Source organism: Orcinus orca, chromosome 5, assembly GCF_937001465.1.
Source record: "Orcinus orca chromosome 5, mOrcOrc1.1, whole genome shotgun sequence".
Lineage (NCBI taxonomy): Eukaryota > Metazoa > Chordata > Mammalia > Artiodactyla > Delphinidae > Orcinus > Orcinus orca.
The window spans coordinates 129,117,598-129,135,150 of record NC_064563.1 but is presented as its reverse complement, the minus strand read 5'-3'; the positions used below and the strand labels follow the sequence as shown (position 1 = coordinate 129,135,150).

Here is a 17,553-nt window from a genome sequence, read left to right as displayed (position 1 = left end):
TTCTATCAACAATGACATAAGCTTGAAGCAGATCCCTCTATAGTCAAGTTTCCATATTCAAATACAGCCATGGTGGATATGTTGATTATAGCTTTGCAAAGGACCCAGATAAGCCATGTTAGACTCCTGGATCTTAGAAACTGTGACCTAGTAAATGAATGCTGCTTTAAGCTGTTGTTTGTGACAATATTTTTATGTAACAATAGAAAGCTAATACATCCCTTTCCACAAACATTTTCCATCTGTGCCAGTGATGATTCTAAAATGGTTACCTTAAGATTCCAGCCGTAATTTCCAGGACTGTGAATATGGTGAGATATTCAGCCATATTATATTATGTTACATGACAAAGAGATTTTGAAAATGTAATAAAGTTTACTAACCAGTGGACTTTAATTAGTAAACTCTCAAAAAGAAAACTGAGTGGGCAGAAATTACTCTCTGCTTTTTCAAAGCAGAGTTTGTTGTTGATATTGTTTTTATAATGACCAACAGAAGAAAATAAATTCATAGCTATTCCTAGTATGAGGACAATTTGATATCACAGGGTTGACTTGAAGATGAAGGGGTATAACATGTCAAGGAATGCAGGTTGACCTCTACAAGATGATAGTGACTCCTTTCTGACAGCCAACAAGGAAATGAGGACATCAGTCCTACAACCACAAGGAATTGAATTCTGTCAATGACCTGAAAGAGCTTAGAAGCAAATTCTTCTCAAAGTATTCAGGTATGAACTCAGCCTGATTGACACTTTGATTTCACCTTTGTGAGATTATAGGCAGAAAACACAGTTGAGCCTACCCAGACAGAAGTCATTTAATGAAATTATATAAAACATTTCTGCCTGTTGTAAGAATTGGCTATTAGATGTGAATGAGATGAACATACATTGGAGTGATTTTGGAAAAGCAGTGACATGACTAAACTCATGCAGAAGAAGGAAATCTCTAGGTGCTGTGCAGTGTATTACTTTGAAGAGAAGATAGGATTGGAAACAGAAAGATCAACTTGGCTTTCATTACAATAACCAGGTAAGAGAAGGTAATGTCTTACACTAAAGTAATAACATTGAAGATGGTGAGAAACAGAGATGATATGCAAAATCCTAATGCCTGGTATAGCATGGATAATGAAAATTCACAATGGATGCCATAGAAATTAGCATAGTTACTAGGTAACATACCATATTGGAAAATACAAGATGAATAGAAAAGTTCAGTGTCAGAAAATATTTTGAAAACATATCTCATACATTTTGCTTATAGATTGGATAGAAGATATCTTTTCATGTTAAATGATATTTAAAGGACAATTTTAACAAACATGTCCTGCTAAGGGCAAGGCAACTTAAAAATAAAAATCCAGGTAACTTCACCAGGAAAGGTATTTATACAAGGTAACATGAGATATCTAAAATATATGATGGAAGGAAATGGTAAATATCAGTTAACAATCATGCTCAGCAAGAACTGCAGGGGTTCTTAATCATTTTTGATCCATGCACCTCTTTTTTAGAGTGGATTTATGAATTCATGAAAAATTTCCTATGAAAAATTTCATAGAAAATATAGAGTTATACAAAGTTTTACAACATAATATATTAATGTAAGTATTTATTCATTAACACATTAAGTAATAAGAAATAGTAGCACTTCTAAAACCTACCATAATATCAAAGTAGTGGTTAATTTATTATTTTGAGATATCTGCAACAACTGTAAGTTTACATGGAAATATATGTGTTATATTGGTGACAAGTAATAGTTAATCATAATACATGTATAATTTGTTACCTACATTCATTTAGGAAATGTGAAATTTTAATTAGAGTATAGTGAACAAAAATATTTTTTTTCTGCAGACAAATTTATGATCCCTCTGAATTCCATCCACAATCAACTACTGATACTCTAGTGATTGCTCTGCTGATCACCTTTATGATGTTTGGCTGCCCTTTCTCACCTTATCATGCTTCAACAAACCTTAACATTGAAGATTGTGCAAAAACAAAGGCACACATCCCTGACCTAAGAATGTTGGAACTTAAAGAGAGAAAGAAGTCAGGAAACATAATGAAGGAACTAATTTTTCCAAAGGCATGAGCTGAGGGTTTATATGTGTTGCAGTCTCTAAGTGGTAATAATTAATTTATTCACAATTAAGTCTTCTCTGAACCATTATTTTAAAATTCACCTAAAGATGCTTTTATTTGCAAAAGACAGAAGAGTTTTGCTAACATTCCCTCTGCCATTGACTTTATTTTGAGAGAGATGAAGATTTAAGAGCACTGATAGTGCATACAATAGGCATATATTTGTATTTGTCTAGAAATAAAAACTTCTTGGCAACTTTATGAAATTACATTCATGTGAGAAAAAATTTTCATACAGCAGAATATATCTCAACGATACATCTCATTCCTTGGAAAGTTATTCAGTCAGTGTGCCAAGAAAAGTATTGAATAAAATTGATGTTTTTTTATGGTTAATGAACCTGTAAAATGAAGTGAATTAAACACAAAACCCTAGGAATTACTTCTACTGAATACAGCAAGAATTCTTCAGTTGATCAGTTGCCCTAGTATTTATGGTTCATTGATTTAATTAGAACCTACCAAAATGATTTCATTATGAAAGAAAAAAAATGTTTGAAGAGCAAGAGACATTTATGTGAATGTGTTTTATATGCTTATAAGACCATAAAGAACAATATTTTTAAAGAGCTTTATAAACATATAAAGGAAAATAAATAGATGTTCAAAGTTGGGAAATTTAATTGCTCTTGAACTATTGAAGCAATTGAGACGTTCTTAAAAGTTTTGTTTTGTTTTGTTTTGTTTTTGTTTTTTCACAGTATGCGGGTCTCTCACTGTTGTGGTCTCTCCCATTGTGGAGCCCAGGCTCCAGACGTGCAGGCTTAGCGGCCATGGCTCATGGGCCCAGCCGCTCCACAGCATGTGGGATCTTCCCAGACCGGGACACGAACCTGTGTTCCCTGCAGTGGCAGGCGGACTCTCAACAACTGCGCCACCAGGGAAGCCCTTAAAAGTTTTAATTTTGCAGATTTTTTCTAAATTAAAATGTTAACATTCATAACAGTTAAGCTTTATTGTTTTATTTGAAAGTGAATTTTAAAAATCCCCAAATATTGAGAAACAGCTATAATAAGAACCTAATTTATTTTTAAAATGTTTATTCAAAAATTTTTTTCTTCTATGCTAAATTCTCAAAAGCTAACCTAGCTATACAGCACAAGTAAGATCCTGGTAAATACTTTTCAATGAAATTAAGCCAGATAACTTTTAGGTTTTCACAAAATTAAACAAATGAATAATAGATGAAAATTCTGGTTTGGGATTTGCAAATTAGTCCCAAAAGAATTTGCCCAATGACACCTCCTCTACTGTGCACATGCTCTGTACCTAGTTTAAAGACCCAAAGCTTACTTTTTCCTCATGTCGAATATGGACCATCCTTGTGGCTGCCTTGGACCGCTGGAACATATTACAAGTGATAATTTGGGATTTCTGAGCTCAGGCACTGAGAGTGTAGCAAGCATCATTCCTGCCGTGTGGAATCAAGTTGCCATGCTGTACGAAGCCCACATAGCGATAGTGGAGAAACCACCTAGAGAAGAACTGAGCAGATGTTGAGAAAGGTTCCAGAAATATGGCCTAAATCAAAGCATTCCATCTACACTCAAGGCCCTCCAGCCACCCCATCTAATACACTAGGCACATGAGGGAAGTCATATTGAATGTTGTAGCCAAGCAGACACTTGGCTACAAGAGGTGAGCTGTCACCACTGGACCCACAGAATTGTAAGACATAATAAAACGGTGGTGTTCTAAGCTACTGAATTTTGGAGTAGCTTATTCTGAAGCAATTGACAACTGAAGAGTGAAACACCAACAGTTGCAGCCTTATCCAAAGATTAAGCTTTTATACTCTACTTTTCTTGTGTGTGATATAAGTGAGGAACTTGAAAACCTTGGAAAGCATTGACTGAAATCAATCCCCTTTCTCCAAAATGAAACTTTCAGTAAATAACTTATTAGCATCTACCAACATACACTGCAATCTAGTAAGAGAGATGAGAAAGAATTTGAATAACTTCTGTTTATCCTGCCCCAATGGTTACCTGAAAGCTACGAGTTTTAATAAATTATCATGAACACCTGGGAGATGTAGAGCACTGAATAGTACTTGAATAATAAACTTGAGAGATGTAAAGTTATTTTTGCTTAACTTTGTTTCAGCAGGAAATAGTCATATTTACTAAGCCGAGAAGAATATATTTTTTAATAATTTAATAAGTAAATTATCAATCATTTAAAATATTATATTTATACAATCAATGTTATTTCCATTCTACTAACATTTCTTATGTGGAGACCACATTTGTTTCATTTCTATTATGTCACCATGTAAAAACTACAGATACAACCACTGCTAACATGGTTGGATAAAACAGACTTCATCTGTTTGTTTGTTTTTTTCTTGTAATAGTTTAGTCTTTATTTGCCCTTATATGCCATTCAAAATATTGCATTAATTGGTTGCATATGAAGTATCAGACATGAATTACTTAGCCTTATAAACAACAGCACAAGAAATTTACATAAGCTAAACGCAATAAGTAACATTTTATGACACCTTTCATAAAGCGATATTAGAATTGTGTTTCATCAATATAACTAAGGAGAGGAGCTTCAAGATGGCAGAAGAGCAAGACGTGGAGATCACCTTCCTTCCCACAAATACACCAGAAATACATCTACATGTGGAAAAACTTCTACAGAACCCCTACTGAACACTGGCAGAAGACCTCAGACTTCCCTAAAGGCAAGAAACTCCCCCACATACCTGGGTAAGGCAAAAGAAAAAAGTAAAAAAAGGAGACAAAGAATAGGGACGGGACCTGCACCTCTGGGAGGGAGCTGTGAAGGAGGAAAGGTTTCCACACACTAGAAGCCCCTTCGCGGGCGGAGACTGCTAGTGGCGGAGGGGGGAGCTTCGGGACCACGGAGGAGAGCGCAGCCAAAGGGGTGCGGAGGGCAAAGCAGATTGATTCCTGCACAGGGGATCGGTGCCGACCAGCACTCACCAGCCCGAGAGGCTTGTCTGCTCACCCGCTGGGGCGGGTGGGGGCTGGGAGCTGAGGCTCGGGCTTCGGAGGTCGGATCCCAGAGAGAGGACTGGGGTTGGCGGCGTGAACACAGTCTGAAGGGGGCTAGTGCGCCATGGCTAGCCGGGAAGGAGTCCGGGAAAAGCCTGGAACTGCCTAAGAGACAACAGACTTTTTCTTGCTTCTTTGTTTCCTGGTGTGCAAGGAGAGGGGATTCAGAGCGCTGCTTAAAGGAGCTCCAGAGACGGGCACGAGCCGCGGCTATCAGCGCGGACCCCACAGATGGGCATGAGACGCAAAGGCTGCTGCTGCAGCGACCAAGAAGCCTGTGTGCGAGCACCTGTCACTATCCACACACCCTGCTTCTGGGGAGCCTGTGCAGCCCGCCACAGCTAAGGTCCTGTGATCCAGAGACTTTCCCAGGAAACACACTGCGCACCTCAGTCTTTTGCAACGTCACGCTGGCCTCTGGGGCCGCAGGCTCACCCCGCATCCGCACCCCTCCCTCCCCCCGGCCTGTGTGAGCCAGAGCCCCCAAATCAGCTGCGCCTTTAACCCCGTCCTGTCTGAGTGAAGAAAAGACGCCCTCAGGCGACGTACACGCCGAGGCGAGTACAAATCCAAAGCTGAACCCCGGGAGCTGTGCGAACAAGGAAGAGAAAGGGAAATCTCTCCCAGCAGCCTCAGGAGCAGAGGATTAAATCTCCACAATCAACCTGATGTACCTGCATCTGTGGAATACCTGAATAGACAACGAATCATCCCAAATTGAGGATGTGGACTTTGGGAGCAATGATATATATATATATTTTTTTTCCCCCTTTTTCTCTATTTGTGAGTATGTATGTGCATGCTTCTGTGTGTGATTTTGTCTGTATAGCTTTGCTTTAACCATTTGTCCTACGGTTCTGTCTGTCCGTTTTTTTTTGTTTGTTTGTTTTTGTTTCAGTTTTTTTTTTTAATTAAAAAATTTTGTTTTCTATACTTACCTGGCAGGGGAGATACCATGATCACAAAGGTGGTTTTCCGAGGGAGGGGCTTATCTATTGCACTCCAGATGTGCTGACCCCTGCGATTTCCCCAAATGTGGGAAACTCGACTGCATAATTTGTGGTAGTGGGGGACTGCGTTCATGCTTTCCCCTGAAAAAAGAAAAAAAAATTGTTTTCTTAATAAATATTATTTATGTTTTATTTTAGTAACTTTATTTTCTCTTATTTTACTTTATTTTATTTTATTCTATCTTCTTCTTTCTTTCTTTTTTTTTCTCCTTTTTATTCTGAGCTGTGTGGAGGACAGGCTGTTGGTGCTCCAGCCAGGCATCAGGGCTGTGCCACTGAGGTGGGAGAGCCAAATTCAGGACACTGGTCCACAAGAAACCTCCCAGCTTCACATAATATCAAATGGTGAAAATCTCCTAGAGATCTCCATCTCAACAGCAAGACCCAGCTCCACTCAACGACCAGCAAGCTACCGTGCAGGACACCGTATGCCAAACAACTATCAAGACAGGAACACAACCCCATCCATTAGCACAGAGGCTGCCTAAAATCATAATAAGGCCACAGACACCCCAATACACACCACCAGATGTAGACCTGCCCACTATAAAGACAAGAAACAGCCTCATCCACCAGAACACAGGCACTAGTTCCCTCCACCAGGAAGCCTACACAACCCACTGAACAAACTTCAGCCACTGGGGACAGACACCAAAAACAATGGGAACTACGAACCTGCAGCCTGTGAAAAGGAGACCCCAAACACAGTAAGTTAAGCAAAATGAGAAGACAGGGAAACACACAGCAGATGAAGGAGCAAGGGAAAAACCCACCAGACCTAACAAATGAAGAGGAAATAGGCAGTCTACATGAAAAAGAATTCAGAATAATGATAGTAAAGATGAAATCTTGGGAATACAATGGAGAATATACAAGAAACGTTTAACAAGGACTTAGAAGAACTAAACAGCAAACAAACAGAGATGAACAACACAATAAATGAAATTAAAAATTCTCTAGAAGGGATCAATAACAGAATAACTGAGGCAGAAGAATGGATAAGTGACCTGGAGGATAAAATAGTGGAAATAACTACTGCCAAGCAGAATAAAGAAAAAAGAATGAAAATAATTGAGGACAGTCTCAGAGACTTCTGGGACAACATTAAACACACCAACATTAGAATTATAGGGGTCCCAGAAGAAGAAGAGAAAAAAAAAGGGACTGAGAAAATATTTGAAGAGTTTATAGTTGAAAATTTCCCTAACATGGGAAAGGAAATAGTTAATCAAATCCAGGAAGCACAGAGAGTCCTATACAGGATAAATCCAAGGGGAAACATGCCAAGATACATATTATTCAAACTATCAAAAATTAAATACAAAGAAAAAATATTAAACACAGCAAGGGAAAAACAAAAAGTAACACATAAGGGAATCCCCATAAGGTTAACGGCTGATCTTTCATCAAAAACTCTGCAAGCCAGAAGGGAGTGGCAGGACATATTTAAAGTGATGAAAGAGAAAAACCTACAACCAAGATTACTTTACCCAGCAAGGGTCTCATTCAGATTTGACAGATAAATTAAAAGCTTTACAGACAAGCAAAAGCTAAGAGAATTCAGCACCACCAAACCAGCTTTACAACAAATGCTAAAGAAACTTCTCTAGGCAGGAAACACAAGAGAAGGAAAAGACCTACAATAATAAACTCAAAACAATTAAGAAAATGGTAATAGGAACATACATATCCATAATTACCTTAAATGTAAATGGATTAAATGCTCCAACCAAAAGACATAGACTGGCTGAATGGATACAAAAACAAGACCTGTATACATGCAGTGTAGAAGAGACCCACTTCAGACCTAAGGACACATACAGACTGAAAGTAAGGGGATGGAAAAAGATATTCCATGCAAATGGAAATCAAAAGAAAGCTGGAGTAGCAATTCTCATATCAGACAATATAGACTTTAAAACAGACTATTACGAGAGACAAAGAAGGACACTACATAATGATCAAGGGATCAATCCAAGAAGAAGATATAACAATTGTAAATATTTATGCACCCAACAGAGAAGCACCTCAATACATAAGGCAAATGCTAACAGCCATAAAAGGGGAAATCGACAGCAACACAATCATAGTAGGGGACTTTAACACCACACTTTTCGCCAATGGACAGATCATCCAAAATGAAAATAAATAAGGAAACACAAGCTTTAAATGATACATTAAACAAGATGGATTTAATTGATATTTATAGGACATTCCATCCAAAAACAACAGAATACACTTTCTTCTCAAGTGCTTATGGAACATTCTCCAGGATAGAGCATATCTTGGGTCACAAATCAAGCCTTGGTAAATTTAAGAAAGTTGAAATTGTATCAAGTATCTTTTCCAACCACAACACTGTTAGACTAGATATCAATTACAGGAAAAACTCTGTAAGAAATACAAACACATGGAGGCTAAACAACACATTACTTAATAACCAAGAGATCACTGAAGAAATCAAAGAGGAAATCAAAAAATACCTTGAAACAAATGACAATGAAAACATAATGACCAAAAAACTATGGGATGCAGCAAAAGCAGTTCTAAGAGGGAAGTTTATAGCTATACAAGCCTACTTAAGAAACCAGAAACATCTCAAAGAAACAACCTAACCTTACACCAAATGTATCTCATTCTCTTTCTCCAGGATATTTTAGTTGGCACATCAATAACTGATAATTTGACAAAGAGTTAGTAGGTACATTTTGTAGCATCACCTTTTAGGTCATATATTTGCTATTAAAATCTTGAATCTATCTCTAGTTAGAAAAGTGTAATAGATAAAAATAGTTTGTGGTTTTTAATTGTTCTTCACCTGCATTTGCCACCAACAGTGAAAATAGAAAGTGGATTGACTGTATTTCCTTTCCTACCACTTATTTACAATGTGCTAAATATCTAAGGCTATTAGATATAAACATAAGCAAATGCAGTTATTTGACTATTATGAGCATATAATCTCTAAGTGATACCAGATATTGATTAGCTGTATACTTATTTAAAGCAAAGGATCCTTTAGTCTTAGAACAGTAGTGGCTAATACTTTCTAGAATGCTGTGTTCAACACTGTTCTAATGAATTAATATAATGAAACTTTCATTAGTTAAAACTAGGATACTTAGAATTATCCTATGAAGAGACTATTATTACACCCATTTTAAAGATGAAGAAATGGAGACAAGGGGTTTAAAATAACTTTTCCAAAATCAAATCAGTGAAAAGTAAGTGGTATAGACAGGGTTCAAACCAAAAGTTGCCATTGCACTATTTATAAGAAATTATGAAACGTCAAGAGGAGATAATCATAAATCAGGAATTGCAATACTAAATCTCCCATGATTATCTATATGACTTTGGTGACTTTAGATGGGTGTGTTTTGAGAATATTTTTGAAAAGTTTTTGGGTTTCATAAATATTCTCAAAACACACCCATCTAAAGCCTCAAATTTCTACTCAATAGAGAATATTTGTCTACTCAAGATAGTTTTCTCAGTGGCCATTAGACATCATGTCTTCAAATATGTTATGGCTTTCATCCAAATAATAATAATTGTCACAATCATTGTGAATGAATAACAAGTAATAAAGAATGCAAATTCAGCACAATTCTTTGCCAGAGTGAACCCTTAATAAATAATAACTAATATTACCACTACTACCTTTATCATTAATAGTCTCATCCCTAATACTATTATTGCTAGTATTCATAAAACTACAACTAAAATTAAACTCTGACATTTTAAAAGAGCAATTAATATTAAGATTTTGATAAAATATTGTATTGTGATTTAAAGATTAGTAGGGAACTTAAAATACCTAAAATTCTATAATCCTGAAAACAACATGGTTTATGCAAAGATACCAAAGAAGTGATGAGATAGCACCAAGAGGATGAGGTGAGTGTGTTACACTGTCTGGCTGTCATCCCCACAAATTTTCTCTCCACCTCATTTATTCAGCCAGTACTATTAACTTCTTTCATTTTATTTTACCCACTCCTACCCCCCAATGGTAAAATATCCCTCAGCCCAGGTGGAACATGAGGAAGTCTGGGAAATTAATTAGGTTATTCATTACATATCAAACTGGAAAAAAACAATTTGGAATTTTAAGAATTTCTTTATGCAACAAATTATATTGACTTCTAGAGAAGAATTAGAGAAAATAATCTTACCCAGGGTTATACATCAGGACTATATATTTTTTAATATCATAAAGTAAAGAATTGTGAATATTGCAGTAGCTATTAATGATTATTTATTACTAGTGTTATTTGTACATTTTACTTCTTTTTTAAAATAATAATGATGATAAGAAGAGTAAAAAAACAGTATTGGGATTTAGTACTTAGTTGAAATTTAATAATATTTCTGAAAAGAGCTTCAATATTAATCCACATATTGTTTAGTTAGCTTTTAAATTGTTTCATTATTTTATAGAGGCAAATCAACAAGAAAATGGAAGGGAAGCCCTTAGAGTGCTAGTGTTTTACAAGTAAAACTCAAGTCTCTCATTCTTCATTGTGTTCTAGTCCTGGGCACCATGATTGACACGTAATTGGTGCCTACCACATGCAGGTTGAATCAATTCAGGAGCATTTTATTTGAAATCACATAATGTTTGTTACATGTATTTAATGTCTATTTAAGTGCAGTTGATCTTTGAACAACATACGTTTGAACTACACGGGTGCACTTACACTTGTTTTTTGTTTTGTTTTGTTTTGTTTTAAATACTACAGCACTACATGATCTGCAGTTGGTTGAATCTACAGATGTGGAACTGTGGGTTGCGAGGGCCAACTATGGGACTTGAGCATCCTAAAATTTTGGTATCTGAGGAAGGTCTTGGAACCAGTCCCCAGGGAATAGAAAACGACAACTCTATTCGCAATTAAGTAAGTCACTTCAAATAAGTTAATTTGTGTTAATAATCAGTTTTCCTATAATTAATTCAAAATCAAATATTAAGGGAGATTTTCATTTTCCACAGACTCTTTAATGTAAGAGCTTTCTGATTTACTAGTTCATGAAATATTCACCATTAATAGCAAATTCAGAGACCATTCTAGAAGGTTAAACACTTCATTTGATTATTGGTAGCAGTCAGTACAGCAAGCATTAAGTTAAGCCTGGGTTCAACATCATTACTTTTATTTCCACAACATTAAAGAGTCAATTATTGAAAATACCTTGAAAATAATGTTACTTGTGGATAAAAAATCCTCATTGAATAGGCAAAGGACTTTGAAAGAGAAACTCTAAAAGCCAGGTATGCAACTATAATTTAAATTTAATTGAAAGAATATGCTAGTGTAGTCCTAGATGATATAGAATGTCTTATTATGTTTGAACCAAATATGAAACCCAGCTGGGGAAGAAAGTGAATGGGGGAAGTTAAAGTGTGAATCACCTACAAGCAGGCCTGATGTTTTTTTAGACAACCTGTATCTTTTCCTAGATATCCCTTCTATCTGCTGACAGGTTTCTGTCTTGCTAAATCTGAGACGTAAACTGGGTTTCCTATTAACAGAGTTTTTCCAAGACATTATTCTATCATGAAATAGTAATGAATATGGTGTTTAGGAAATCTATTAGTAGGACATGCAAATAGAGTAGATATTTTCTTGTTTATATAGCTAATAATTTAGGAAAGAAACTGAAATTTGTATCCAAATTTCACCCTGTTATTTTCCTAATTCCCTACCTTGCTCTCTTACATTTGTAAAGAGCCAGTCAGTGAGTTGATTTGCAGTGTGATGGCATCGTAGTGTTCTCCTGTGTTTGAAGATGTCAGTCTTGCATCAAGTTTGAAGCACACTTTGATCTCATTAGCGATAGGATTTGTGTAGCCTTGTTGGAAATATTAATAAAAACTGCACAGATTGCTTAAAGTTAATTGGTGAAACACTTCAAAATGCTGTGCCGTCTCTGTAGAATGACTAGATCAAACTTGGAAAGCCAAAATTGGAACTTTCAATTCACTCTAACGGAGTCTAGCTATATATGTATTCTGACTTCAGAATTCATTGCAAACTGATTTTTCAAATGTCTTAAAAATACTGTCCAACTTAGGTCCCTTTTTGTTACCTCTTTATGTATATTTTCACCAAAAGCCTTGCAAATGCTTTCAAAAACTCACAGAAGTGCCTGGATAAAAAATAACTTTATTTTCAGCTCAGTTACTCATTTTTATTGGGCACATTTCCACTTCCAACATATCTCTAAGCACTATCTACCTGAGGATTCAACTACTTCACCTCAGACAAAAAAACAAAAATACCCTTGATAAGAAACTAAAGCACACAAGAAAACTAATTCATTCAATCTAGCCAACAAATTTGCAACAAGAACCTGTCCTGTAATAGGCCCTGTATGTGAGCCAAGGATGCGGGAATGAACAGAGGAGAGAAATTACTTGCTCCTGCGGAGTTGTCTTGTTTTTTCAGTTCAATCATCTGAGTTGGAAGTGATCTCAATAGGGGCAGGTGTGAGAAACTGCTACTCATTAAAAAAAAAATCCATGGGGAAGATCCAATTTAAAAGATAAAATTGTTCATTTTTCCACTCTTCCTTTAATTTAAGTTCATATTACTTCTGTGAAATAATCCATTTTCATTAATTCAAAGAGTAACACAGAGATCATCTAATTAATATGAATTATTAATTGCATGTGATTTATATTTATATATGAATATATAATGTAAATATGTATGCTATGTAATATAAATATGCTTTTTACTATATATAATAAAATATATATTGTGTACTATTTATATTTAATATTTATACAATATGTTTATAATATATTATGTAGTTATTATATATTTAATATATACTATTTACAATATAAATATATATGCATATTTATTTATATGTTTTATATTTAGACTCTGCTTTGCCTCAGGGGTCAAGCCAAGAAGACAATTAGACAAATGTTCTAAGATACAAATGCAACAATTTTTGAAATTTAGCTATTTCACAGATTCTTGAAACACAGGAAGTGAATACTTGTTCAAAACAAACATGTGGAACAAACTATCTACCATATTTAAAGTAGGATGGCTTGTAGATGACAACAAATAGGAAAAGATCAGCTTTGGGGCTAAACCTGCCAATTCAGATTCTTCTAGAGTTTGTAAAATGTATTTCCCTATAAGCATTGCCTGTTCTATCAAATACTCCAAAAATAGTGCTGTAATGATTAAAAATTAAAAAGCAGTCTACCAACTTCAGTGTATTTATTCAAAAGAATTAAAGTCAGGATCTTGAAGAGGTATCTGCACTCCCATGTTCATTGCAGCATTATTTACAATAGCCAAAACGTGAAAACAATCCAGATGTCCATCAACAGATAAATGGATTTTTAAAAGGTGGTTATACATACAGTGGAATATTATTCAGTCTTAAAATAAAAAGAAAAATATCCTGTGCTACATGACAACATGGATGAACCTAGAGGATACTACCCTAAGTGATATAAGTCAGTCACAGAAGAACAAACACTGCTAAGTGGAAGGTGGAATGGTGGTTGCCAGGGCCTGGAGGAATGGGGGATATGAGGACATGTTGTTCAATGGGTAAAAAAAATCCTGTAATGCAGGATGAATAAGTTCTAGAGACCAGCTAAACAACGTAGCGCCTGTAGTTAACAGTACTGTATTGTGAACTTACAAATTTAAGAGGATACATCTCATGCTGTACTCTTACCACTACATCAATCAAAGGGTCACAAGGAAACTTTTAGAGGTGTTACCTCTGGCTATCACTTTGTAGTAATGGTTTTACTGGCATGTACTGGTTTATATGTCTAAACTCATCAAATGGTGAATACTAAATGTGCAGTTTTTAATATATCAATTATACCTCAATAAAGCTGTTCAAATTTTTAAAGGAAAAATAGGTAATCTTCACTAAGGTTTTAATAATGAATCACTTTACATATATTTGTAATGAACAACAAAGCAACATATCTTGTGCTCATTTTAATAGAGAGCATGAATATCAATTTATTAAAAAAAAACAAAAATTCTGTTAGAAATGTCATGCTTATTTTAGCCTGAGACTAGGAATTCAACTCAATGTGAACAAATCTAGCTATAGACCCATGGCTGCTGTCAGCCAGCACAGCAGTGTTGTCTCTCCTTGACCCTGAGTAACATAATCAATCACCCACTCAAATGGACAAGCTCAAAAATCAACAGATGCTCTATCCAAAAAGTCAAGATCACACTAGGATTCAGCCTGTTGTTCTTCTTTTTTTCTGATGCTTAGGGGAATTAAAAAAAAAAAAAAAAAACAATGAAAAAGAAAACAAGAAAAGGAAAGAAAATCTAAGTGAACAGTATCTAGTACCATTTATTCTCTGCAATTTACTCAATTTTGGAAACAGCTGCAGGCTTCTAACTTTGTTAGTGTTAACTGTATTTCACAGTTTCACTACTCATTTATTGTCTACTTGCCCCTTTGGAATTAACAAATTTTCTACTTCCTTTAAAAAAGCCCAATGTATTATTGATGGAGTACTCTCTCTCTAATGTGGTAAAAAATACCCCAGACACAAAGATATATTTAACAGTATATTTACTCTCATGGGGAAGACAATTATTTTGATTTTGTATTCATTGCATACATTTTCCAACTAAATCTAAAAGGCTGTATAGCTTTTCTACACAAGCAGTATCTAAAGTTCTTCTAAAGCTACGTGTGTTTCAATGTTGAAACTTTTTTGCAGAATATTCACATTTCAAAAGGCAAATGTGAGTTCTATCCTATTAGGTTTAAATACTGGTAGTTGTGGTGAAGTCCCACTACACACTAGTTACTGTGCTCTTGGGGTCAGGAATCTACAAAACTCTTCAATGCCACATGCAACTTGAATGATCTTAGGCAAGTCTTTAATTTGTCTAAGCTTCAGTTATATAACGTATAAAATGATTTTAAATTCTTGGTGTTAGCTCGCTAAAGTTGCTGCCAGTAAAGTCTAAGCAAAGTGCCATATAATTAATAAACATTAGCTAACATTCTTTATTCACTGCTATTATTATTCCACTTATTGTGGTGATAACGTGTTCTTTGGTTTGAAATAAAATTTAAATAAGATTGCTCCCTGGTGAATATGTAAATTTAACATTTTATTCTCCATTAGGGAAATAGCTAAGTAACTTCCTGCCTTCACATTTCTACAAATAAGTGGCAAAAGACGATATTGGAAGTTGGTGGTGTTCTTTTTGGTAACTGTAGATTTATGAGCAAAGATCTCTATTCTTTCTTTCTAGAAGCATCCCCTTCTGGTTCCCTCCATTCCTCCTCTCTATGTAGAGGTTGTCTAAGATCTTGGTCCTGACAGGCTTAGACACTTCTCATAGAGTCTCTGAAAGAAAATAAGATAAGCCTGTAAAAGCTGACCTAAGAAAAAACATACACTGACCTTCTCTTGATGTAGTTTGCTTTATTTCCTGCACATAAAAAAAACTGAAAAGAGCATTTGTAACTCATTGTGAATTAAAATTTTCTAATAGTTTCTGTGACATTGTTCAGTTTTTATATAGCAATTACATAACATGGCAATAAAATATTTAATGGTATATAATATGAAGAAAATATTTAATAAATGTTAAAAAGAGCAACATAGGACCTAATCTATTTAAGGGTAGTATAACAAAGGACTTTATAGAATAGTGAGGTTTCTGACACCACAATTACAAAACAAGATGTTTTGTTGTTGTTTCATGACTTAGTCAGAAATGACATTCAGATATCTGTCAGTGAATGAAAAGGATGAATGAAAGTAAAATTTTAATTGTGTTTTTTTAAATTCTAATTTTTATTTTATTGTGGTAGGAACACTTGAGATGAGATCTCTACCCTCTTAACAAAGTTTTAAGTGTACAAAGCAAGATAGTTAACTACAGGCCCAATGTTGTACAGCAGAGTTTCACATTTATCTTGCATTAAAGAAATTTACACCCACTGAGTAACACCCTCCCCTTCCCCTAATTCCTGCTCCTGGCAACCACAGTTCTGCTCTCTGCTTCTAAAAAATTGACTATTTTAGATACCTTATATCAGTGAAATCAAACAGGATCTGTCCTTCTGTGACTGGCTTATTTCACTTAGGATAATGTCTTCCAGGTTCATTCATGTTGTCATATTTCACAGGATTTTCTTCTTTATATAAGCCTTAAAAATATTTCATTGTATGTATATACCACATTTTCTTTTCTTTTTTTTTTTTTAAAGAAGATGTTGGAGGTAGGAGTTTATTAATTAATTAATTTATTTTTGCTGTGTTGGGTCTTCGTTTCTGTGCGAGGGCTTTCTCTAGTTGTGGCAAGCGGGAGCCACTCTTCATGGTGGTGCACGGGTCTCTCACTATCGCGGCCTCTCTTGTTGCGGAGCACAGGCTCCAGACGCGCAGGCTCAGTAGTTGTGGCTCATGGGCCTAGTTGTTCCACGGCATGTGGGATCCTCCCAGACCAGGGCTCGAACCCGTGTCCCCTGCATTATCAGGCAGATTCTCAACCACTATGCCACCAGGGAAGCCCTATCACCTTTTCTTTATCCTTTCATCTGTCGATGGACATTTTAGTTGTTTCCATGACTTGGTTATTGTGAACAGTGCAGAAATAACCACAGAAGTGCAGATATTTCTTCAAGATCTTGATTTCAATTCTTCTGGACAAATACCCAGAAGCTAGATTGCTGGATCATATAATAATTGTATTTCGAATTTACTGAGGAACTTCCATATTGTATTCTGTAGCAGCTGCACCATTTTGCATTCTGAACCAACAGTAAGCAAGGGTTCCAATTGCTCCACCTTGCCAGAAACTTGTTCTCTCTCTCTTTCTTTTTCTTTTTTTTTATATATGGAGATTTTGTTAAAAACAAGAATTTCATATGAGACAGAGAGAGAGAGAAAGAAAGAAGGAAGGAAAGAAAAAGAAAGAAAGAAAGAAAGAGAAAGAAAGAAAAAAGAAAGAAAGAAAGAAAGAAAGAAAGAAAGAAAGAAAGAAAGAAAGAAAGAAAGAAAGAAAGAAAGAAAGAAAGAAAGAAAGAAAAAGGGGAAAAAAGGAAGAAAGAAATCCAAATTCAGTCTGTGGTGGTGTACCTGGGGCACTAAGTTAGAGTTCTGTCACCAAGTGATGAAGGGGGATGAAGTCGTGAGTGTCTTCTCCATCGCTACCACTTATTATTCTGTAAAAATAGCTTGAACATCTGAGTTTAACTGTAAAACAATAGCCTCCAAAATCCTAGTTGTTCAAGCAGACAAAAATGTTTTTAATTACACTTTATACCATTCCCCTTCAGACTTAATCAATATGCATTTTTACATAAATATGTTATTCTCCTTATA

General features: G+C 35.4%; 1 non-coding gene across 1 annotated transcript; it reads left to right on the top strand.

Annotated features, from left to right (window-relative positions):
• Nucleotides 1-6,111: 6,111 nt before the first annotated feature.
• LOC117199324 (U1 spliceosomal RNA) lies at nt 6,112-6,275 on the top strand. Its single transcript, XR_004480552.1, has one exon. It is a non-coding gene; the product is annotated as a U1 spliceosomal RNA (small nuclear RNA).
• The last annotated feature ends 11,278 nt before the right edge of the window (nt 6,276-17,553 follow it).